This window comes from Ambystoma mexicanum, chromosome 9 (genome assembly GCF_040938575.1).
Source record: "Ambystoma mexicanum isolate Mex_15411 chromosome 9, UKY_AmexF1_1, whole genome shotgun sequence".
Taxonomy (NCBI): domain Eukaryota; kingdom Metazoa; phylum Chordata; class Amphibia; order Caudata; family Ambystomatidae; genus Ambystoma; species Ambystoma mexicanum.
The window spans coordinates 933,556,064-933,580,991 of NC_090931.1; positions in this window are offsets into that span (position 1 = coordinate 933,556,064).

The following is a 24,928-nucleotide window of genomic DNA, read 5'->3' on the forward strand; positions in this document are numbered from 1 at the left end:
GTGAGATTCGTGCCTAACTTATGTTTTGGAAAAAAACACTGATATCAATTAGCAGAAATTAAGACTAAAATTGATTTGTTTTATGTTGTAAGAAAATCTAGATGTGTAATATTATGCGTTTGATTTGCTCAAGACATCTACTAATCCTTTGAATTAGAATGCTGCTTTATATTTGTACTATGATATGATATGATATGGCATTTATAACGTGCCTATACACAAGTGTTTCAAGGCACAAAGAGGCAAGGGAGGGGGAACAGAGGGAAGACAGATAATGATCCTACTAGGCTAGGTGTCATTATGATTGCGCAAGTGCATGGGAAGGGTGAAGGGGGAAAGTTGGGGGGGCTAAAGGGGGAGGGGACAGTGCAGTACATGGGATAATAGAATAAATAACAATAGTAAAGTACGGGCAGCAGGTGACAAGTGCAAGGGTAAAGGGTAAGTGCAGGCTTCAGGTGTCAAGTGCTGGTAGTGGGACTGTAGGGATACAGAAAACAGTCCCCAAAACCGGGGTTGCCAGGAGGGCAGTGCAGGTGTGTGACTGGCGGAGGAAGGGACCTGGGCCCGAGATCAGAGAGTGGCCAGGTAACCATTGCAGTTTCAGTTTCAGCAGGGGAAAGGAGGAGAAACAGCAGAAGCAAAGAGAAATGTTTTGAGGTGCTTCCGGAACCGGAGATGGTTCTCCTCAAGTTTTAGGGGGGCAGGGAGGCTGTTCCAGAGGGAGGCCCCAGCCAAAGAAAGAGATCTACCATCAACTTGTTGCTTGGAGAAGCAACTGACCCTGAGGGAGTTGGAGGGCGGATGAGCGAAGAGTTCAAGAAGGAAGATATTTAGGAAGAAAGAGTTGAAGGTATTGAGGCCCGAGGCCCGAGGCCCCGAAGGCCTTGTGGACAATGCAGAGGGTTTTTGAACTTAACACAGCCACTGGGAGCCAGTGCAGAGATTTCAGTCCTGGAGAGATACGATCCCTGGGCTTGAGGCCAAGGACAAGACTCGCAGTCCTTTTCTGGATGAGTTGCACAGGGCGGAGAGTAGAAGCAGGCAGATTTAGAAAGAGGCTGTTGCAATAGTCCAGCCTAGAGGGAACCAGAGCTCTGGATCTGGAGACAGTGAGCTTCTGGGGGAAGGAGAGGAAAGGAAGAATACCTCTGAGGAGGTGCAGCTGGTAGTGTGACTTCTTAGAGACATCAGAGATGTGAGGAGAGAAGGAGAGTGTGGAGTCGAAGATGACCCCGAGGTTTTTAGCCTCACAGGTGGGAGCAGGGAGAGGGCCAAGAGAGGTGAAGGTGTAGAATCATTTATTTTATCTGTTAAAACTGTATTTTAGGAAATTTTATACATGTAATCTGGAATATGCAGTATCAATTGTTATAATTCTTTAAGATGTGTTTTAGGAAGTTTTATATTTGTAAAATAAGATGATTTTTTATATGTTTGTTATGAAATGTTTTATGAATAATTATATGTAATAGATCATTGTACTTTTTTTCAAAGTGCTTAAAAAGTATGACTTGATTTGATTTGTAAAGGTTTCTTTTAAAAAACCATAAACAAATAAAAAAGAATAATAATAATAATAAAAAAATGAATCAACATAAAGGAGAAGGTGTAACGGCTCCTATCTCCTCCCCCCACCTGAAAAACAAGATGCAAATACTGAATAGAAGGGATTTTATCCCTTAAAGCAATTAAAGGCAGCACCAGGGTATGTTAATCCAATGTATGAGCCCCCTGCCTATAGCAGTGACAATACTAAGGAAGAGAGTGGCAATCGAAAATGCACATATATATTAACACGCAATGAAGATAAACAGCGTGATGACAGAAAGGATAGACAGGGCAGACAGATAGAGATAGAGGAAAAGGCAGAGAGACAGAAGGGAACAAACAATAAAGTTTGGGCTATGACAATATTACAGAACAAATGTATGGGAGGACAGATACTGCTTAAACTAGGACTTCGAGAAAGAGAGGAAAGAGAAGAGCGAGAGAAGAGAGAGAAAGAGAAAGAAGAAGAGAGATTATATAAAGAAGAAAGGGACAATGTGTATAAGCGAAGGGAGGAACAGAAAGAGATGAGAAAAGAGGAGAGATTAGAAGAACACGTAGGTTGCAAAGAAGGCGAGAGGAAGATGAGTTAAGGGAAATTAGGAGATGAGAGGAAGAAATTAATTTGAATAGGGGATTAAAAGATGACAAGATTGAATATTTATGCCATAGGAGAATAGTGCCCATAGAAGCACAGAAAGATTAGAAGAAGAAAGATGGTCACAACAGCCCTGAAGGGAGCTGCAAGAAATGCTGCCTTCAGCATGGGCTGGTGGGCAGGATACACGAGATACAGAGCAGAGGCTTTGGAACCTAAATGGGCAAATGTGGGATAGAGTAAGGTATGGAACCCAAGAGAATACTAAAAGTTCACCATTAATGACCAATGAAAGTAAATTAGGGCAAGTCATGACAGATGATCATAGAACAATGTCTTTAACCGGGTTAGATCTTGATGACATAGAAGAAGATAACAGTCATACAAGTTGGGGCATAATAAAGTCAGATGAAGAAAGGAAGTAAGACAAGAAAGCACAAAAAGGTGCATATGGATTTTCAAGAGAATCAAGTGTAGATAAAGGGGTAAAATGGTCAGATTTAGTGGTGCCATAGAAAAAACACCAGAACCAACAGCATATACTGAACTACCGCAAGTGGGATCGCGCAGTACAGGACATATATCACCACCTTATGTATGATATGATATGATATGGCATTTATAATGCGCCTATACACAAGTGTTTCAAGGTGTGACGAGGCAAGGGAGGGGGAACAGGGGAAGACAGACAACGATCCTACTAGGCCAGGTGTCATTCAGATTGCGCAAGTGCATAGGAAGGGGAAAGAGAAGAAGTGCAGGGGGGAAGGGGTAAAGGAAAGTGTAGTACATGGGATAAGAAAAAAGAAAAATAAACAATAAGTAAAAGTACGGCCAGCAGGTGGCAAGTGCAAGGGTAAGTGCAGACATCTGTGTCAAGTACTGGTAGTGGGACTGTAGGGATACAGAAACAGTCCCCAAGTGTGGGGGTTGCCAGGAGGGCAGTGCAGGTGTGCGACTGGTGGGGGAGGGGACCTGGGCCAGAGATCAGAGGGTGACCAGGTAACCAGTGCAATTTCAGTGTCAGCCAGGAAGTGAGCAAGGGAGAGGGGGAGAAAAAGCAGAAGCAATGAGAAAGGTTTTGAGGTGCTTCCGGAACCGAAGATGATTCTCCTCAAGTTTCAGGGAGGCAGGGAGGCTGTTCCAGAGGGAGGCCCCAGCCGAAGATAGAGATCTACCACCAACTCGTTGCTTGGAGAAGCGACTGACCCTGAGGGAGCTGTAGGTAGATGAGCGAAGAGCTCGAGAAGGAAGGTATTTAGGGAAATAGAGTTGAAGGTATTGATGCTCCAGGCCCCAGAAGGCATTGTGGACGATGCAGAGGGTTTTGAACTTAATCCTCGCAGCCACTGGGAGCCAGTGCAGATATTTCAGTCCTGGAGATATACGATCCCTGGGCTTGAGGCCAAGGGCAAGTCTCGCAGTCCTGTTCTGGATAAGTTGCAGAGGGCGGAGAGTAGAAGCATGCAGATTTAGAAAGTGGCTTATGCAGTAGTCCAGCCTGGAGAGAACCAGAGCTCTGGAGACTGTGAGCTTCTGTGGGAAGGAGAGGAAAGGAAGAATTCCTCTGAGGAGGTGCATCTGGTAGTGTGACTTCTTAGAGATGTCAGAGATGTGAGGAGAGAAGGAGAGTGTGGAGTCGAAGATGACCCCGAGGTTTTTAGCCTTGCAGGTGGGACCAGGAAGAGGACCAGGTATGCAGAGGGCCAAGTATGCAGATTAAGGGCATTGCCAGGATGGAAACAAACAGGTGAGGGCAAAGCTGCCTGGCAGACAAGGAGTGTGGCCGGGTATGGTTATGAACCAGGATTGCCACAATTCCCACTATTAGAGAAAGGAGGGGGTTGACCACAATATATACCATGGCCCCAAATGGATAAGGAGAATGTAAAGTGCACACTACCAAGTTTAACTTCCGTTGCAGGTAAGTGGATCTTTGAATTAGAGAAAAAAAAACGTCAGGCGCAATTCTAGCCATAGGCGCCATTAAAGGCCTATTATCAGCTATTTTCGAGGAGAGAGCTGATGAAATTCGGAAAAGAGCAGGATATCCGAAAGTCACCTCACAAAACACAGTGCATGATGGAGCGCCATTTAATAATTGTAGAGCAGATGTTGGGCGATCACTCAGAGTACAATATTCTGATACATCGGATATTGGGGCAATAATGACTAGGAAAATGGGAGACACTGAAGATCCTATTGCCTTTATTTAGGAGATTCAGGATAGATGGAATTTGGAAACACATGAATCATGGGATAAAACAGTAGCATTATTTTACCCCATTTTATGTCAAGTACTGCTAGAGCCGGTGCAACGGCAGCTAAAGAAACAGGTGGGAATGAAAGCAAAACTATGGCCAGAGATACAATTGGCAATTGTGCATTACTGTAGAATATTGAGGCAGAAAGATAAAAAGAAAGCTGAGAAAAGTAAACAGGAAGAGGCAAAGTTGTTGCAGAAAACATTATCAAGTACCCCATAGAAGGAGCGGTACTAACAAGTAATGAGGGAGCAATGGCACAAATAGTGCAGTTACTGCAGCAGGATAATGCAGCATATGTCATGGATCAGAACAGGTATCATTTTATGCTGAGAGGCAGAGGGAATGGGCCTTGAGGAGGAGGACCAGGTGGATTTCAAAACTTTCAAGGAAGGGGTGGATTTAAGGGCGGACAGTCAACGCAGTGCTGAAGTTGTGGTAAATTAGAACATTTAGCTAGAGTATGCAGAAGCAGGGAAGGCATGCAACAACAGAATTGGCAATCTCTGAGAGGGGGGACGGTATATGCTCCACAGTATAATACTGATTTATAAGGATATTACACCCAAGATAACTGACACAACAAATACAATATATACCAATGCAACAGGCAGGTGCATCACAGTGGCACATGGATACGGGAGCCACACAAGTAGCCATACCCAAATCAAGAAGTATGACTTTGGGCGGAGGGAATCCTTTTACAAGTACAGTGATGGATTTATATCCACAATAGGACAGCCCACAGGGCGACCTGATGTGTTCAGTACTATCTGTGACACCAGAACCCCCAAGAGTTACCAAGTGTCAAGGTGACAATAGGAGGCAAGATGCTTTTATTTCTTGTGGACACTGGAGCTACTCGTTCCTGTGTCCATGAGGGAAAACACACAATGTCAGGTTCTGCCATGAATGTGCAGGGATTTTCTGGGGTGATGAGTTTAGTTCCTTTCACAGACGAATTACCAATTTCTATAGGTGAACACGACATGTCTATGCCATTATTATACTCAGAGACAAATGCTGGTAAACATACTTGGGTGTGATTTGATGACAACATTTAATATGACGATATATTTTACTGATGAGGTAATAGTGTTTAACTCCAGGGATACATTATGTAAATGTGAGGGCGCTCATATTAGCGTTTACAGGAAAGAAAGCTTACGAGGAGTACCTCTATACAAGGATGTATTTTTGTATGGAGCAACTGTCTTATTATCCTGGTTGCCTAAATTGATCGGTTAGCTACTGAGAATACCTGATACATTTTTGTTCAGGCCAGAGATCTCTACGGACGACAGGGAATGGCAAGTTGTCCTTTAAAACTAGAAACAGCAATAGTTAGCAAAGAAAGGGTGATGCTTCATGGGACAGACAATGAGGGAATGGGATGGAGAATGGTGATAGTGCTTAATGAAGGATATCGATTGACAGACTTGACCGACGAGGAGCTATTTAGGGATGACTACTCAAATAATGAGGTAGTATTTTTCATAAATCTCCCTTGGATCAAAGTAGAGAATATAGAAATACTGCATAGAATGCCATTGCTAAAAAAGAAACCACAATTTTTTCAGGAAGATTTGGAAAAAGTACCAAGTATCTTATGGACAAAAAGTCCATATGACGTGAGCTTATTGAAAGGAATAGGAGCAGTTAAAAGTAGGCTTAAACCAGGAGCAATTCTACCACATGCAAAACAGTATCTGATGTACAGAGAAGCGGATGAAGGTATATTCGAAACCATATCTGCTTTAATCGAAGCAGAGTTTCCAATAGCTCCCAACCCTGTGACTATATTGTGCAATATCCCATCAAAAGCAAAGTATTTCTCCATTGTAGATTTGAAAAATGCATTTTTCTCAATTCCCCTTCATAAAGACTCACAAGATTTGACTTCCTTTTTGTACAGAAAGATTCGCCTGAAACACACTTGCTTGCCCCAAGGGTACTGTGAATCCCCATCAATCTTTAATAGAGTTCTTCAGATGGACTTGGGCAATGTCCAACTTGAAAGTACAATAATTCAATACATTGATGACATTTTAGTGTGCAGTGAAACAAATGAAAGCTGCAGAGAAGACTCTGTCAAACTTAGAACTATACTGGCAGAGAAAGGGTACAAGGTAGATAAGGAAAAATTACAATATTGCCGAGAAGAAGTACTGTATATAGGACAGTTGATCTCACATGAAGGCAGAAAAGTGACACCTGAGAGGGCATAGGCTATTATGAGAAGTGAACAGATGAAAACAGTGAGACAAATGCAACCATTTTTAGGCTTATGCAATTATTGCAGGACCTGGGTCTTTGATTACAGTAAGTATATTTAACCACTTTTAAAACAACTCAAAGATGCACAGATGGCTAAAAATAAAATAATATGGACAGAAGAAATGACTGAGGGGTTTTATGAATTAAAAAACGCAATCAGTATAGCTCCTGTGTTAGGAATTCCAAACTATAGTGAAGAATTAGCAGCGCTTATTGATGCACTGTGGGGCTTTGAGGATGAGGAAGTGACAGTGTACTCTGACTCGACCTACGTGACGTCAACTGCATACACAGGCCTGTCACATTGGAAAAGGAGGAGCTTCATCCACGCAGACGGCACTCCAGTGCGACATGCCGGTTTATTAGTAAAACCTATTGAAACATTGAGTTTCCCAGAGACCCTAGCTATCGTAAAATGTGCAGCCAATTCAAACAGAACAGATTGAATCGCTTGCGAAACGAAGCCGCAGATTTAAAAGCCAAGAAAGCAGCCTATTACCCAACCACATTTGAAAGCAAAATGAAAAAGATAAGGCAGTGAACAGGGAAATGCATGGTGGTTAGGGAAGGATGTAATATGATGTCCATTGTGCAGTTAATTGAAATACAAATACAAGCATTGCAGGAAAAAAAAGATTTATGGAGAAAACGGGGATGTTCTCTGTCCCCTACTGAGGCAATGTGGAGACAAGATAGCACTGGAAAGCCAGTTTTGCCTCTAGCATTATTGAGGGTAGTGTTGGAATAGCTTCACTACCTAGCACATGTGACTCAAGAGAGCCTATCTGCTACTATAGCAGAAGAATGGTTCGTACCGAACCTACTTGAACATGTGGCACAGTTCATTATAAACTGTGTTGTGTGCCAGAAATTCACTGCAGGACACACTTTGCGAACAGTGAAACCAGTAATCCCCAGACTAAACAGACCATTTCAGCATCTACATATAGATTATGTAGATATGCTGCAGACTTGTAATGGGTAAAGATATATGTTATTTGTTGTATGTCCCTTTTCCAGATGGATTGAGGCGGGTCTATGCATGCAGACTGATGCTGCGTGTGTGCCAAGTATTTCCAAGATGGAGTGTATGCCATGTTTTGCGATCCAATAATGAGCCACACTTCGTAAATTAACTATACGAAAATATAGTTTTACTATTAGGTATAAGGCACAAAATTGCATCAGCGTATCACCCATAAGCAAACAGTATTTGTGAGGAATTAAATGGACTTTTTAAATAAATGATAGCAAAACTGAAAGTTACTTTAAAAAAGGGATGGCTCCATTGCCTACCCTTGTGCTGTATGCGCTGCAGAATCATCCTTGCTCAGATCACCATTTGACTCCTCATGAGTTGGTGACTGGGCGCCATATGAGAACTCCTTTCACTCCCCCAACAGGGGCAAATACAGACGCACATAGTTTAGCGAGGGCTCTAGCCGATGAAATGCATGAATATTTGAACAACAGCTCCAGAATCGATGGGAGGGGCCAAGGGAAAATAAAAAGGATAATTAGCCCATTGATTTGGAAGAAACACTCAAGCCTCTCAGCTTGTACCCTGGGGACCATGTGCTGGTATGCAAATTCATACGTACCTGGACTACCCCCTTTTTTGAGGGCTCCTACGAAGTGGAGGAAGTAAGCCCTACTGCTGTGAAGTTACAAGGGATGAGAGCATGGATTAACCTACATGACGTCAAACCCTATATAGGAGAAACCTTGACCTCTCCTGCAGTTACCCCTACTGAAGCAAATGAAGAATTTCAGTGGGTGCAGACAAGATCAAACACCAAAAGTCAAGACAATGCAAGGGAAGAAGAAGTAACACTTTTAGGACTGTTGGATTTGTAGTGATCCTGGTACACCTTCCTTAGATTAGGAGCGACAATGGGGCAGAAGCAGTAACAGCCAGAAAGAAAGAAGAATACTTTATTTTCTATGCTACCTATTGTACATTCGTGTTTGCAGTGTTTTCTTATATCTTACAATCTTATGCGGCTCTGATCAGAAGACGCACAGATAAATGGCCCTCATTACGACCCTGGCGGAAAGTAACTGACATGACCGCCATAGCGTAAATAGCGTTTCCGCCATTGCACGATGGAGTAAAGTGCGGCTAATTCTGACCCATCGGGCACGAGCATTACGCCATGGCGGAAGTGCAAAGTCTGCGATGGCGGAAATGACCCCAAAACGCCCCTTACCGCCGTCGTACGCCGCCCTAGGTGCAATTCCGCCACCCATCTTAGCGGTCACCGTAATGAGCGGTCAGCGCAAATTACGGTCACCGTAAATATACGGAAACGGAAGTAAAAACATGGGGCCGGAACGGGAAACAGCACGCCGTACACCTATAAAATCAGAATCCCAACACAACCATTAAAAATCCGACCCTGAGACACATCCCAACCCGTTAGCCACCCCAGTAAAAAAAAAAAATATGGGAAAAGTTGCTAAAAAAGCGTGCGATCGCAAGCGGCAGGTCCACTTCTCCCATGAGGAACTCACCGTGCTCACAGAGACCCTCCAGGAGAATGCTGCCGTCGTCTTCTCGACGCAAATGACCAGGACGGCACTTGCGAACAAGAAGGCCATATGGGCCCTGGTGGCACAGCGGGTAAGTGCGGTGGGGACCGCACCCCGCAACCCACAGCAATGCAGAAAGCGATGTGACGACTTGCGGATACGCGTCCGGAGCATACTTTCTGCCAACCGAAACATTGCCACAGCTACCGGGGGAGGATCGGAATCACCCATCAAGTTGACCCCCTGGGAAGAAATCTGTGCCTCCACCATTGGAATGGAGAGCATAGAGGGAGTCGGAGGGATGGAGAAAGGAGTGCAGACATCCGAAGAATCAGGTAGGTGGCCCAAATAAAACAATGCTAAATCCACAATGTCCAATCATGTGAAGTACCATGTGTCCCCATAGTGCAATAGAAACACATGTCCAGGAGAACGTCCACATACATTGCCATGATAGCGCCCTTTAAAAGTCAGATTAAATACATAAATAAGTAAAAATCCTAAAAACACCCTCTACATGTGCAGCATGCACACCCTAACTGCAGGCTGCAAAATAACTGCATCCTCAATCCACACAAAAATGAGACCACCTCCAAGGCCCTGACCCAAATCACCCTCAGGTACCACCCCAATGCATGTGATACATTGCCATTCCAATTACCACAGACCCATAAATAACGCTCGCCCTCCATTACTCCACCACAGGGTCCGATTCAAACGACGAGCTTCAGGACTCCCCTACCAGCACACCTGCAAAGAGGGCCAAGACCAACGGCCAAAGACCCTCCACCTCAGCTGCACGGATCAAGACACGGCAGCAGCACAAATCAAGTGGCAGCACACTGGAGGGGACTTCAACAGGCACCCCAGCAGCCAGCATGTCCACAACAGCAGCACCACAGGTCCCCCCAATGGATGCCACAGAAGGCACTGCTTCTGGTGGCAGCAGCACCATAGGTGACACTGCTTTCATGCCAGCATGCTCCGACACAGAAAACGGTGCTGTCGATGTAGGACCCATCCATGACCTGTCTCAATCCCCCTGTTTGTTTCATCCCGTACACCATGAGGAAATCACTCAGGGGCACCCACAAGACGACGACTGGCCAACCCCCACAAGGCCTGTGGCAAGGCAACATGAGGTGATCAGCCCCTCTGTGACACCACCGCAAATGGGCATTGCCCAGCAGAGGCAACAGTCCCTCGAGCAGATGATTGTGCAACAGCAGCAACTGGCCACGCTCCTCAAGGAGCATGCTGCTGAATGTGGGGGTTCTAAGGCAGCCATTGAAACATCTACTGAGACACTTAGGGCAGAAATGGAGCGAAGTACCGAGACACTAAGGGCACAAATGGAGGGAAGCACCGAGAGCCTGAGGGGACAAATGGAGAGAAGCAGCGAGAGCCTGAGGGGACAAATGGAGAGAAGCACCGAGAGCCTGAGGGGGGAACTGCATGCGACGTCCAAAGACGTATGTGGTGAACTTGCCGCTGTGCGCCGTGTGCTCACTGAGCTCTCACAAACCCTTAGGGACATGCATGGACGTGAGCAGGCAGAGACATCATCCGTTGCAAGTTCCGTCCTTGGCAGCTCCCAACGTAGATCTGGGAGGAACCTGCGCTCCACAGGCAGGGGTGCCCCTGATACCCGGAGAGGGGGCTTGCAATAGCGTCTGCCCACTGACAATGAGCATCTTTGGACACTGGTGTTCGGGGGGGAGGTAGGAGGGTGGAGGGGGTGTGTTGGGCTTTTTTGGGTGGCGGGTCGATTGGGTGTGTAATATCATTTCACATTTGCTATACATTTCTTCATATTCATCCAATGAGATGTGTGGACATTGATCTTTGTGTACGAGGCCTTTCTTGGCGTACAGTCCACATTGTGCATGTTCCAGACACACACAGTGCCACAAGTCCCGTGTCCATGTAACAGCCACCAGGCGTGAGTGCTAGAAGCATGCATCTATGAGATTCTGACGAATTTCACGGGCCTCCTGTGCCTCGCGGACTCCTTGAGGTGCTGCCACATCCCCACCCTCATCATGACCATCTTCAGGTGCTTGCAGTTCTGCGTCAGGGGGCATGGCCACATTTCTACGTACGCACATGTTGTGTAGCATGACACATGCCATGACCATCTTTGCAACCTTCTCATGGCGGTACAGGAGTGCCCCGCCAGACCTGCTGAGGCAGCGGAAACGAGCCTTCAGTAGGCCGAATGCCTGTTCTATGACTACACGGGTACGTGAGTGGGCATGGTTGTAGTCCTCCTCATGCTGGTTCTGTGGGTTCCGGATTGGTGTAAGGAGCCATCTCTTCAGTGGATACCCGGCATCACCTGTATGTGGACAATAAAGGATGTTTGTGGAATGACATTGCTACGTACGCATCCCCCCCTTCCTGCCAGGTCATTGACGCATCACCTACCCCACATTCTCATGCATTAAATGAGACTCACCGAGTAGCCAGGATCGGTGCCCTGCGTGTCGCTCCATGTAGCGTGGTATTGTAGAGTTCCTCAAGACCATAGAATCATGGGTTGATCCTGGAAATCGGGCACAACAATGTGTAAAGATCCTGTTGGAGTCACACACCATTTGTACATTGATAGAATGATATTGTTTCCGGTTGCGGTACTGGACCTCCATGGCATGTGGGACAACCAATTCCACATGGGTGCAGTCGATGGCACCAATGCAACCCGGTATGCCGCCAAGTGCATGGAATCCCACTTTTGTGTTTGTAATCTCCTGCTCCGAGCGTGGTAAAGAGATGTAGTCGTCTGTGTGCTTCAGGAGGGCATCAAGCACTTGGAATAGTGTCCGTGACAATAGTGGCTGTGAAATGCCATGCAACTGTCCGACTGTGTGCTGGTAGGTGCCTGTGGCCAGGAAGTGGAGTACAGACACCACCTTCAGTAGGGGTGGGATGGCGGTTGGGCTATCTATCATGCTGACAAGGTCAGCGTGTGTCATGTTGACAATGGCGGTTATGGTGTCCCGGTCCAAACGGTAGAGGGTGTGGATCTGCTCAGCAGTGAGGTTGAACGGATTAGCTCGGAGGCGTGGGATTGCGGGCTGCCTGCGTGGTGGTAGTGGCTGTGCTGGTGGGCCTTGCTGCCCCTGCCTTGCCCTCCTCCTCCTCCTCCTGCGTCTCCTCTGTGCGGCCGGTTGTTGTAGTAGTTGGTGTTCGTCTTCTTCTTGAAGTTGGAGTACTTGCAGTGCTATCAGGTCCCCCAGGCCCAACATCGCTAGTCCTGTCGGTAGCATTTTGGAGTGGGTGTGGTTGTGGGAGGGGGTTGGGTGTGCAATTTATGTGTTTTCAGGCTGTATAGCCTCCACCTGTGGTGATTCATTCCACCTGTGCCAGCTGCAATAACTTTTGGGCGAGCACGTCCCGCACACAACGCTGCAATTTGACGCATGGCATCTTGCAATTACAATCATGTATTTAATCCCGATGGCAGTGAAATATTGGTTTATATGTTAATTCTGCTAAGTTCCCATTGTTTCACATACTATATTTGCAGTCGCGAACAAACTTGTGAAGGGTCAGTGGAATGTAGTACTCGATCAACGGTGGACCCTTATGCAGCACTGTACCGACGTTCACCGACGGGCGGGGAGTCCCATTAGTGATTGAAGCCAGTTACCATTTTCACACACAGCCGCACTACATAGATGTATTTGTGAATTCAAGCGTTCACAGATGCCTTTTCGACGTGATGTTGCAAATGAGGAATTCGAAGGACAGCGCTTTTGGTTTTCAACTAGCGGCGAGGAGACGCCCACAGGTCTGACTGGAAATATAACGTTCTATTGTTGAATGTCCTTGGGACAGGGCCCATGACGAGAATGCAATGATTGATATGAATTGAATGAGATGCGCAATAGCGTAGTGGACGATAAGGCAGGACGTTCCCAAATACTTGTTACTTCACTACACTAGAAATCCGGGCAGGAGCACAGTGGATTTTGCAGACTGCATTACGCACAGACTCAATGGACATTTCAAATGTTATGTGAGTAAATATTCAGGCGTTTTTATACCGGGATGAGGGAATGATGAATGGATGCATGGACAGATGTTTTAATTGAGAGTTTGCCATGTACATGGCTTTTTGGAATCTATCCCCTTCCCCTGCGCTATGTGATGCAAAGCTGCCATAGTGGGACCATCGTCTATCTGCCCTTGTTGAACCCTCCCTGTCTCGACACGCCTTCAAACACTTGTGTCTATGCACGTTACTAATCCCATCTAATGGATTCTGTTTTAACAGACGCATGCACACAAACACTCGTTTGTAATAGTGTATTCACCTCGATTTATATCGTTATGATTCGCAAGTGATTTTTGAGTGAAATTAATCCTTTTGAGTGGGCTAGCATGCATATGGTTGTAGATTTAGTGTGTTGAATGAAGTGAGTAATACATATGAAGTTCGGATGCCCATACTATTATTTTTTTTTTCATTTGGGTGACAGGTATCTCCTCCCCTTTTGCCGCTGCCATCTGTACGCCACTCCTGCAGATGGCTTTTACAGTCGACACCTGCAGCTTCGAGTTAATCAGTGGAGCACCATTACGATCTTATGGGACGATCGCCAATGGGCCACATGCCCTTACGCAGTACTAGTGGCTAGGAGCAACATATCAACCTTTCAGCTGGACTAGTGCCTACTTCATGGGACGGCCCTGCGGTTCTAGGCGCTTCCATGTTGCCTTTTTGAACGTAAATGTAGCCCCTGTGTACCATGAAGGAACAGGGCGTCACACAAGAAGAAGCTGGTCATTTATTGCGGATGCAGCCCACAGTAATGAAAATTATTTGGGAGTTCATGAGCAAATAGCTGTATGGGCTTGGTGATTTTGATGTGCATTAAATTTATATTCAGATATTAACAGTGTAGCGTTATTCTTTGCTAGTAATGTAGCATATTCCGATTTGTGGTGCGATGTATTGTGAGATGATCTGCATTGGGTTCCGGCTTCTGAGTAGAGTTGTGTGGTACTGTACTGGCCGCGTTTGCCTACGAAGCCCAGTAAGGTCAGGGATAGGGGCTGCCATTATGGCTGTTTTTATGATGTCATGCTCAGGGGCGGGGGATTAGCTTTTGTGCAACAGATGCCGGTCAGCCAGGTGGATTGGTGGAATGATGGGATTATCAGAAAATGGCTGGTCACAGGTGCCTGTGTTTGCGTGCGTTTCTTGGAGGGAGACTGAGGTCAGGTCCATTGGAATTGCTTCTGTATACGTGCCATCTGTGCCCTACAGCTTCCATTGGCCCCTCTTGAGATGAGCCTGGCTGCTCAGTCACTCTGACAACTTGTGTGGTACATGCTTATGCTGATGGTTGGTTTGTCTACTGGCAAGAGTACAGGGCTGGTGCAGTCTCCCTCAGGATACTGCTTTGAATGTTGATTTACACTGGTGGCAAGCGATGGGGGACTATTGTTGTTTTGTCTCATGGAATATTTCAGTTCATTTTGGTGTACCTGAACCTTCAAATGCCTGTGCTGCATCAGTACGGCAATGGTGACATGCCAAATATGGATGGCCACTCACAAGGCACTTGGAGCCCCTGCATGCATTTGTTCGTTGGCATGCATGGGTGACTTGTACATTTCACTGGTTGCATAGTGTGACTACATTGCGCCTACGAGGAGTTGTGCAATGTGGGCAGGGAGTGGAGTACAGGCACTCAGTAGGGCCATTTACGGTTGGTTCGCGATGCCGTAATTCTCACCATGGCGGAATGGTACTTTCCGCCATGCTTGATGGCGTTAAGTAAATGTCCGCTAGGGTCAGAATTCGCGTACCGTTGCGCCATGGCGGAAATTACGGTTTTGCAAGGCGCGCGTGCGCCTACTTGGTGCAGTTAGCGTTGGCGTTCACTACGGTGTCGCTAATGGCATCGTACTTTACGGTGACGGGTCATAATCGCAACGGGCGGTATTCGATGGCGGTATTACATTTCCGCCATCGTTTTTCGAATTCCGCCAGGGTCGTAATGAGGCCCATTGTGACATTTCTCGGAAACCAGAAAAATGACACTATAGTTTTAAGAATTATATTAGTGATTATTTTGCAGTTTTTATTATGAATTCATGAGTTATTAATAAATTGATAACTTTGGTATATTGAAAAGGATTAAAGCATAGGAAAGGTTTCAAGAAGTAAGAAATGTAGCCCCATGAAAGAAATGCACTGTATGAAGAGTAATTATTGGAGCTTTTTGGGGTATTTTGATTTTAACTGCTATCGTTATTACATTGGCATTCACAAATATTATAGGCAGTGATGAACAAGAGAATAAGACATCTACTATTTTCCCCATTATGAGTCCAAAAACCCCACTGATCTCAGATATTAAAAGACACTTTTCTTGAGGTGCTGAAGAAGACAATGAGAGTACAAATACATATTTAGACAGATCAGCATACCTAGCTAGCAACCTATGGTACCAGCACACCAGGGATGTGGGAGAAAGAACATTGGATGAAAGTTGTTATGTTTGCTCCTTAATACTGTATGCCATGAATGCGGCAAGAACATTCATTGCAAGGAAAACGCTTCAGCATGATGCAAAGTGTCTAAGCCATCTGACAGCATGTACCACCAGAGGACAATTCAAAGGAAAGTGGGCAACTCTAAGATGGCAATCAAGACAGAATTTTGACTACGACAACACATATTTGAAAACAAACAGAATGGAGACTGGATTGGGGTCGACAAGCAAAAAACTCATGTCTCTGTCCCAGTATGGAGACCCAATAAAAACTGTTGAAATTAAGAGAATATATTTTTCAGGCATTACTGACAAATCAGGAGAGCCAGGATGCTGGGAAAGGACACAGCTATTGGTGTATGGGCACGTAGCAATCAGCACTGGATGGGAAGATGGCCTAATACCATTCCCTGCTCACTTAATGAAGAAATAAGCAATTCTCAAGGTGCGAAATGTGAATGATGAATGCCTAGACTCATGGGCCAAGCATGCAAGACTACTAACCTGGGTTGAGAATGGAGCAACACCAGTACATATATTGCAAGTGAAGAATGCAACAACCTGCTTCAAGAATGATGGCAAGGTCTATTTTGAAAGGAATAAAAGTTGTGGAGAAATAATCGAAGTACCAGGAATGAATGGAGGAACTGCAGTGCTAATGGATCAATATTGGGCTTGTGGATCCAGAGCATTCATGCAATTACCTAATGATTGGGGAGGAGTGTGCTCCATTGTAATGGTACACCACATCCCAGCATTAATGATTCCCCAAAGTGACCTCCATATTGAGGCATTTCCAAAAATGAATGAGTACCTAAGAAAGAAGAGATCACTTCATCTTCGTCAACTGAAAAGAGAGAACTATTTCTCATCAAAATCAATAAAGTCTTATGAAGATATTCCTGATGAATTCCAATTAATCAGTAAGACTGCCATGATAATGACATCCCTATTTACACCAGGACTCCAAACAGCAGTGAATGCCAAATGGTTACAAATCACTAGGTGGGAATATCTGCAGACTATCAATGCAACAATAAAAGGATTCAATGCAATCAAAGAAGAATTAAGAACCATCAGGCTGATGACCCTCCAGAACAGGTATGTTCTGGACCTAATAACAACAATGAAAGAAGGTGTTTGTGCCAAGGTTGGGCCGTCTTGCTGTACATTTATACTAGCTCATGATGGAGAAAATGGAACCCTGACAGAAGCAATAACAATGTTAACAACCCTGCATACAAAGATTGAAGAGGAAGCTGATGAGATGGCCAGAGACAATTGGTTCTCATCTCTGTTTTCAAGGATTCCATCTTGGTTGGAGAATGCTTTCAAATTACTTGGAACCATACTGGTGTTGGTGCTGCTACGATTCTGTCACATAGGGATCATCTTGCGACAATGCTAGAAGATAGCCAAGAAAGCTGTTGGAATGAAGATAATGATTAACATTAACAGTAGCAGAGGTATGTGGGATGATGGATATTCTGTTCACCAGCTGGGGATTGTCGATATATGAATTGGAGTGTGGATGAAGACATAAAAAATGAAGGCCACCTGAGAGGGTGACGAAAATATGTGTCCCAACAAAAAGAAAATATGATGAGATGATTGAAGAAGAAGCAGGACTTGTGGAATAAGAGGAAAAGAAGAGTATAGTTGAATATTCGACCAGAGGGGGGAATGTAGAGGAGCAGGTGGATGCCTCTCTTCTGGACCCTGCCCCCTCACCACTATCCTATTGGATTAGCAGGGGAAGAGCTACAATTGAGAACCCAGGCATGAATTCCTGTAACATTCCTGTATCAGGTTGAGTGTATGGACGATGATATGCACTCAGGCAGTCACTCAGATTGTACCCTCACCTAGAAGCAGAAGAAGGATGCTACCAGGAGGGGTGTCTACTGCCAAGATGTCCGAATGCGGTTATGAATAATATGGATGAACTTTAGGTAAAATCTGAAGATAACAGAATGATGTCATAAAGGAGATGTATTAACCTATGCCGAAACAATATGAAAATACTTAACACTGACAATGTAACTGAAGCACAACGAGAAACCTGTACCTAAAGACAAAGTAATCATGAATATAAGAAGATTAAATAACGTGCTGACAAATAAATGTAAATATGCTGTAATGCAAGGTAGAAAAGATACGTAGAAGCTTGCTAAAAAGAGGTATACATATAATGTTTAGGATGGCCATTGGAAGAAAATGGACGATGGCCTGTGTTAAGAATCAACCCAAACCAAAAGATGAGCCTAGTATTGCAAAGTGAAGAACTGGTGAATAAGCTATTTTCACGGGCAGAAAAAGAGAGTGCCTTGGCCTAGGATCAAGAAGGCAATTCTGAAAGATGGGTGCAAGGCAAAAAGGGAGTCGAAGGAACGGACCACGTGCATAAGACATATTTCTGCTGAGATTGGGAGAAACAAGGACATTGGCAAGTGCCAAGTACTGAACAATCACAAGGGCAAAAGCCTATGTTAGGTGGAGTGAGCAAGTCTCCAAAGGCCAAAGAGGATAATGGCACCCTGTTTAATAAAATCAAATAGCCCTAAATAAGAGGCTGAAAAGGACAAAATTGTGCTGTAACCCGTGACTCAGAGGATAGCAAGGTTTATTTATTAAAACCCAGATGGAGATAGTGGTCTGCTCATACACCCTCAATGTTCCAGAGCAGTGAGTAGACTACGAGATCAACTACAAACACTAGGTCTTGGATAAGGATCAGGCCGATGACATATGATGGACAAATTGGGAAAACAAGAAATGAATTGACACATCTTGAGCACCTAGGTTTCGTTTCTACACACGTGCTGCTGAACAAGCTGAAAGGGGTTGCCAACAAATCATAAGGCCTGCCACACACTTTCACATACAATGTTGCAATTACCAATCTGCTGCCATATTATCTTCTATAATCATTATACTACGTATGTAGAAGTTGCTCAGGGCATGTCCTACAGACAAGGGGCACCTAATGAGATATTAACAATTATATGATTCTATAAGAAGACATGTTCCTCTAATCCATTCCCTCCCGGTAGTGGGTTTTGGAAAATGCCACGTAGGATGACATCATAGATGACGTCTTAAAAAGTATATAAACTCTGTATGCATAAAAGGAGGTGTGATAATGCATGCATCTATTTTGATAGTGGGACAACTCTGCTTTCTTTCATTGAGAGTAAAGCGGTATTTTACCATCTTCCTTGGGTCTGTCCGGTTGTTTGGTCTAAGATGTTTATTGGTAATTCCATCTAGCGCATGAAGGACTCTTCAAAGTGCCACAGCACATGACTGTTCTTGTCAGTTTTCCAGCAGAAGAGATGACATTTGCTTCCAATTCACCCTAAATGCTAAATGACCTTAAATAACATTCTGCTTCTTTAACCCCTTTCTTGCCTATAATTGAGAGGAAAGGGATAAGCACCTCTTTTGGTTAATCAAGCCAACATAGTGGCTATTGGGGAATTTTCAAATTAAGGGATATATATATATATATACTTCCAGGTTGCAACCCAAATCTAAGTTAAATCCACCTATGCCGAGTGGGGGTGTATGGAGGCCTTCCATGTTCTTTGCATAGCAGATTTATGTAAACTATGACTAACATCTCTGCCTACAAGAGGCAGTAATTTGAATAGTTTGCAAGTGGATTCTTTGAAATCATTAGAAGGTATGAAAGATGTTGTGATCAAATCCTTGGATAAGGGCTCTAATATGGTAACGTTAGACCGTGAAGCTTATGTTGCAGAAGCCTTCAGGCAACTCAAAGATTGTATGTGTTATTCACAGCTAACAGTCAATTCCTTCTCTATGTTACAATCAGAGTTGATGGCATACGTTACTAAATGGAATGAAGCTGGGATGATCGATGGGGATTTGTGGACCTTTTTTGTTCCTCCTTCCTATACTATTCCTACTATTTATTTTTTGCCCAAGATCCACAAATCCCTTGTTAAGCCACCTGTGAGACCCATTGTCACTTTGCCAGGATCATTAATGGAGAATATATCACGCTTCATTGATGAAACTTTTATTTTGTTTGTTTCTGTTTTACCTTCCTTTCTGAAAGACACTAAGGCCTTTTTGCATCATCAGTTTCCCTGGGAAGATGGTTTTATTTTGGCCACCCTGGATGCTGTATCACTGTATATGTCTATTGATTACTCAGTGGGGTTTAATGCATGCTGTTAATTTTTACAAACCAGATCCCTGAATATGTTGTCACACAGTAATATGATTTTGGAGTTGTTGGAATTTTCTTTAAATAATAATGTATTTTTAGTTGAAGAAATGTTTTTTCATCAAGTACAAGGGACTGCCATGGGCAGTTCCTTTGCTCCTGCATATGCAAACCTTACAATGCGCTGGTGAGAGGCCACAATCCTATCTGAAATCATGACTGAACTCTTTGATGACCACATTGTTGCTTGGTGGTGATTCATTGATGATGTGTTTGTTTTATGGAAAGGTTCTGAGTTTAGTTGGGTTCCCCACGCGGGGGAGACAGAACCTTGAAATTACACCGGCTTGAGACCACGTTTATTGTGGATTTCTATACGAAAGCCCCTCATGGCCACAATATTGATGAGGAGCTATACACTTTCATTAGAGTTTAGTGGTCTTCATCCGCATCCTTTCTATATTGATTGTTTTTATTTTCAATTATTTGTTGCTACATATTGGTTTTTCATGAATTCAATAAATGTACTCCTGTTCTGTTTCTATAAGCTTATTTTAGCTCAGTCATTCCTTCTTCTGTCCATCTTCTGTCCATCTTAATATGTATTCTGTATGAGAGTTGTTTTTTTTTTACTTAGGTGACATTAAGGTACATGTTCTGTAGGTGTCCATCTTATTAGCCCAGTGGATTATTGTTGCAATTTTTTGAGTTGACCAATGTATTTTTGTGTTTCTACCTTGCATTGGTTGTGTCTCATTTTGTGGCACGTTTTACCTTCCTGGCTCCCCCGTGCAGTTGACACTGTATATAGGCAACAGAATTGATAGTATGTTTTAAATATCCAGGGTGTTGTAACCATCATATGGTTTCAGCATGGCGATGCACTTTAAGCATTTGCACTTTAAGCATTTGCACTTAATCAAGTTGCTACATGTAGTGGCATTTTGATTGCATTGATATTTTAAAGCATTTTTTAACTTTATTGTGAGGCTGTTTTTTACAGTTGTAGTTTTCATCGCATTTGCACTTTAACTGTATGATTCCAAGTTATCCATTACCATGTTTTGTCTTTTCTAGACACTTAGTTGCCTTCAACTGGAATCTATATCATTCGGAGGGAGGGAATCAGTGCGGTTTTAATCTATATACATTGTGATTCACATGTCTTCTCTATTTATATATAAATTGTGTGACTTGGATAACTGTCCAGTTGGTGTTGATGCATCATATTTATTTTCCCCACTTTGGGTCATATTTGTCTGGCATTTTCATTTGGTAATGCACTTTATCGGTATTTACAGCACTCAGTCAATAATAATGCACTTTGCATTTTATTATATATTTTTTTTCTGCGTGCTTGTAATTGTCAGTGTTGAACTCCAGCATGCCATTTCAATTATTTAAATTATTAATTAGTTGTGATGATTAGTGCCATTCATGTTGGACCCGAGACATACACATTCCGACATAAGTTACTTTGTCCCAGCATCATGGCGAATTGTCCTCTCCAATATGGCTGCCTGCACTGCCTACATTGCCATGTTCACCTTTCAGCATAATGTGATTGACAGCAAAGTAGGACTAGGCTGTTTTAAGTGTTCTGTGAGATGACTGCACTTTTTTGTGAACTAGCACTCAGGGAGTGTGAAACGTGTCTTTCCTTTTTATTTGCCCTTTTTGTCAGTGTCACAATATATTTTTTTATTAAAGATCCATGTACTGACTTCATCACAGTATTGCCTTGATTTCTTCTGCCCCTAGACCTTGGAGTGCGGTCCTTGTCGGTCGCCGACATTTTGTCTTTTTGTATGCTTAATATATATAAGTACTGTGCTTTTTTAATTGTTGGCTGATGCCTAATTAAACTGGAAATCATATGGACTCGATGCTGTACTGGGGCCGGCGTCCTCCACACTGCTTTGAGTGCTATCCCCTTGGGAGAAATTGAATCATTTTCTCCTTTTTCAAATATATATATATATATATATATATATCAATGACATTTGTGATGTCATCTTTGATGTCCTGGGTGTTAGTCTTAGCAGTGTACGGTGGTGGCGCGAGTTATGGTTGCTTAGCTTACCATAACTGGCGAATTTCAAGGGTTTTTCGGTTTTACTTGGAACCATAACATCCCTTTAACAAAGTTTTTTCACTGAATTTCATAGGTTTTTAGTAGCGCAACTTAACCATAACGTCCCTTTAACAAAGTTTTTTTCACTGAATTTCATAGGTTTTTAGTAGCGCAACTTAACCATAACGTCCCTTTAACAAAGTTTTTTCACTGAATTTCATAGTTTTTTAGTAGCACAACTTAACCATAATATCCCTGACTTTATATACATGTAACATAGGACACCGGGAGTGTTCTTAGAAGCTTCTTCAGAACACCACCATCTTGTTTATTTGCAAACATTTCAGGACACCGCGAGTGTTCTTAGGACACATTCAACTTGACAGAGAACAATACGGACAGCGTCCTCAGGACACCCCCTACGAACACTCCCCGGACACCGCAAGTGTTCTTAGAAGCGTCTTCAGAACACCACCATCTTGTTTATTTGCGAACATTTCAGGACACCGCGAGTGTTCTTAGGACACATTCAACTTGACAGAGAACCATACATTTGTTTTTCACCCAAAGTTATAAGCAAATATGAATGTGATATGCTGCGGTGGTTGTTGCCAGGGCATAGAGTCTTGGGTGCATGGCCAAATGGCCATGCACCCAAGACTCTATGCCCTGGCAACAACCACCGCAGCATATCACATCCATAGAGTCAAACATTTCAACTATGATCTATGGGAAACTTTTAATGTCCGCGAACAATGTGAGTGTTCTTAGAACACTTTGAACTTGCCAGCGAACAATACGGACAGCGTCCTCAGGACACCCCCTACGAACATTCCAGAACACCGGGAGTGTTCTTAGAAGCTTCTTCAGAACACCACCATCTTGTTTATTTGCGAACATTTCAGGACACCGCGAGTGTTCTTAGGACACATTCAACTTGACAGAGAACAATACGGACAGCGTCCTCAGGACACCCCCTACGAATACTCCCCGGACACCGCAAGTGTTCTTAGAAGCGTCTTCAGAACACCACCATCTTGTTTATTTGCGAACATTTCAGGACACCGCGAGTGTTCTTAGGACACATTCAACTTGACAGAGAACAATACGGACAGCGTCCTCAGGACACCCCCTACGAACACTCCCCGGACACCACGAGTGTTCTTAGAAGCGTCTTCAGAACACCCCCATTTTGTTTATTTGCGAACATTTCAGGACACCGCGGGTGTTCTTAGAACACATTCAACTTGACAGAGAACAATACGGACAGCGTCCTCAGGACACCCCCTACGAACATTCCAGGACACCGGGAGTGTTCTTAGAAGCGTCTTCAGAACACCACCATCTTGTTTATTTGCGAACATTTCAGGACACCGCAAGTGTTCTTAGGACACATTCAACTTGACAGATAACAATACGGACAGCGTCCTCAGGACACCCCCTACGAACACTCCCCGGACAGCGCGAGTGTTCTTAGAAGCGTCTTCAGAACACCCCCATTTTGTTTATTTGCAAACATTTCAGGACACCGCGAGTGTTCTTAGGACACATTCAACTTGACAGAGAACAATACGCACAGCGTCCTCAGGACACCCCCTACGAACACTCCCCGGACACCGCGAGTGTTCTTAGAAGCGTCTTCAGAACACCCCCATTTTGTTTATTTGCGAACATTTCAGGACACCGCAGGTGTTCTTAGAACACATTCAACTTGACAGAGAACAATACGGACAGCGTCCTCAGGACACCCCCTACGAACATTTCAGGACACCGGGAGTGTTCTCAAAAACGTCTTCAGAACACCCCCATTTTGTTTATTTGCGAACATTTCAGGACACCGCGGGTGTTCTTAGAACACATTCAACTTGACAGAGAACAATACGGACAGCGTCCTCAGGACACCCCCTACGAACACTCCCCGGACACCGCGAGTGTTCTTAGAACAGTTTCACTTTGCTTGCGAACAAAACGGACACATATTGAGTCCTTAGAAGACCCCCCAGTCAGTTTATTTAGAAGATTTCAGAACACCCATGATGTCCGCAAACAAATCGAACACAAAAAGAACGTCTAACACATAAAAAACACAACTTTCATCCTATCTCATGCACTCCCACCCTCCCCAAACACTCCTACACACCAACACACTCTACTAAATACACATTTTGAACAAAGTTTCACCGCGCTGTCCGCGGACGTCCGCGAATCCAAGATGGCGGGCGCTACCGAAAAATCTGACGCGCTTCACGCTCCACGCCGTCCAATCAGCGAACACGTTGCATGTCCGCGAACATCACGCAAGACAATTGGCCAATCAGGACACTGTCCGCGGAGCGAACAGGGAAGTGTGTCCGCGAACCGAACACAGATATCACTAATTTTTTTTACCTACTTTTTGGTCATTTTAAAAAAAACTACTGGACGGATTTTCACCAAATTTGCAAAAGCACGCTTTCGGGACCAAGCCGCTGCTCCTGGTCCAAATTTGGTGGAAATCAGTCCAGCGGTTTGGGCTGTAGGCGCGAGCAAAAATGTTTTCCCATTCAGTCTATGGAAAAAAAAAAGTTTTGGGACCCCCCCTATAACTTTGCCCCCCCTGGACGAATCCTCACCAAACTTTGCAAAGAAATTCAGAGTGACCCAAATACTTTTATTGCAAAGTTTGGTGAGGATCCGTCCAGGGAGAGCGAAGTTATAAGCCACCCAAAAAGTGCTCTTCCTATGAAAACAGCAACTTAACCATAACTACATGGCCACTACCGTGGCCATGTAATATATATATATATATGTGTGTATATATATATGTGTATATATATTTATTACACACCCCGCGGTAGCGGTCGTGTAGTTGTGATTAAGTTGCTGAACTCAAAGGAAGAGCTCTTTTTCGGGTGGCTTTAACTTCGCTCTCCCTGGAGGAATTATCAC